This window comes from Lactuca serriola, chromosome 1 (assembly GCF_051521515.1).
Source record: "Lactuca serriola cultivar US96UC23 chromosome 1, Lser_US96UC23_V15, whole genome shotgun sequence".
NCBI lineage: Eukaryota > Viridiplantae > Streptophyta > Magnoliopsida > Asterales > Asteraceae > Lactuca > Lactuca serriola.
This window is the reverse complement of record NC_136408.1, coordinates 194,401,437-194,403,683: the sequence shown is the minus strand read 5'-3', so window position 1 is coordinate 194,403,683 and position 2,247 is coordinate 194,401,437.

The following is a 2,247-nucleotide window of genomic DNA, read 5'->3' as shown; positions in this document are numbered from 1 at the left end:
GAGGAAGACTTTCGTGCCACAGGAAGAGCAAAACTGAAAGGATAGGTTCGGTCCCGAAAGCAACAACAACCGAAGAGCCAATTTCGGTCCACCAAACAACAATAGGCAAAGACCTGATTTCAGCCCGTCAAGCTTTTACAATAAAATACCCAATTTCGGACCACCAACCTACAACACCCGAAAATCAAGCTTCGGTTCATTATCAATCAGCAACCGAACGTCTAGGTTCGGTCCCTCAAATGACCACAACCGAAAGGGTCATTCTGAATCTCAAGTTAGAAAAAATTCTCATTCTAATTTCTTTTCTTCTAATTCTTCTCGTTCTCAATCTTCTTCTAAGCCTAATTCTGATCCTACACCAAATTCAAGATCATCAAAGGATTTGAAAGGAAAAAGGAAAATTTCCTCAGCTGATGAAGACCGAAAGCAGGCTAAAGTCCAAACACCAGAACCTAAATCCAATACACCTGCATCTAATATTAATAAAATCAAAGTGTTTACTATTAAAAGAAAAGATGAAACAACCTTAATTAAACGAACATATCTCGTTGATGTTTCTCTTACTATTCCTGTTTCTGTAAAAGGCTCACGAGGACCCAAGAAACTTTGGGTTCCTAAATCTGCTTAATTTTTGCAGGTTATAAGTGACGAGCAGTTTGACGAAGAATGGTACATAGATAGTGGCTGCTCGCGTCACATGACAGGAAGGAAGGAAGAGCTAAGGGAGTTTCGGTCTCTTCAAAATGGTGGCAATGTCAAGTTCGGTAACAACTCTTATGGAACGATAAAGGGTTATGGGATGATAACAAATGGATATTTTACAATCAGAAAGGTGGCGTATGTAGAGGGGTTGCAGCATAACCTCATCAGTGTGTCTCAACTGGTGGGAGGAACCGGTCTCAAAGTCTCGTTCGATGACGAAGGTTCAGAAATTATAGAGAAGAAATCCAACAAAGTCATTCTCAAATCAGATCGAAAAGGTGAAATGTTTCCTCTGAATCTCAGACCAATCAAAGGAAATCCAGCAATATGTCTTTTATCCAAAGCTCACTCAGACGAAAGTTGGTTGTGACACCGAAGGCTTTCACATCTCAACTTCAAAGACATCAACAAGCTTGTCACCGGCGGTCATGTTCGGGGTCTTCCATTGCTCAAGTTCGATCGTGAACACTTGTGCGCTACATGCGAAATGAGGAAACAAAGTCGCCAAAGTCACCCAATGATCATAAACACGAAATTTGTTGAACCACTTGAGTTGCTTCACATCGACTTATGTGGTCCATCATCAATTGAGAGCATTGGCGGTAACAAGTATATCCTTGTTATTGTTGATGACTTCTCATGTTTTACTTAGGTATTCTTTCTAAATCACAAATCTGAGGCGATTCCCAAACTGAAAATCTTTATCAAGCAGGTCGAAGTGCAACTGAGGAAAGTTTTTTGAAACATTAGGAGCGACAATGGACTGGAATTCAAGAACAAAGAATTCGAAGACTTCTTGGTAGAAAAAGGGACCAGTCACAACTTCTCAGCCCCTTATACACCTCAACAGAATGGAATTGTCGAAAGGCGAAACCGATCCTTGTGTGAGGCGGCACAAACCATGCTAAGTTTTGCTTCCCTTCCTTTATATTTCTGGGCTGATGCCATTGCTGCAGCGTGTTTTACTCAGAACAGGTCTTATCTCAACAAGCGTTTCTCTCTCACTCCTTATGAGATAATCAATAACAGGAAGCCGAATGTCAAATTCTTCCACGTGTTCGGTTCCAGGTGCTTCATCTTTAACTCCAAAGAACATCGCAACAAGTTTGATGTCAAAGCTGATGAAGGTATTTTTCTGGGATATTCTCTTTCTTCAAAGGCTTACAGGGTTTTAAATAAGCGTTCTAAAAGAATTGAAGAAACCTATTATGTGACGTTCGATGAAAATTATGTCAAGAAGTTGAAGACCTCTGAAGAAGCAATAGGAGAGATTTTCTCTCAAACAGGTCAAGTCACAGCCTCTATCGCCAATCTCTTTGACCAGTTCATGGATCTATTTGATGAACCTGAGAAAGCAGCTCACTCTGAAGCCACGACAGCAGACAACAAGATTGAGCACTTTAAGAAGATCGTCGAAGATGCAGCCAAACGAATGGGAGCGGAAGAACCAGTTCGAAAAGAACCTCCCCAGAGCGGTACTTCGGTCGAGGGGGAGAATCTATCCTCTTCAAATGAGCAGGACTCACATATTCAGGGGGAGAATCC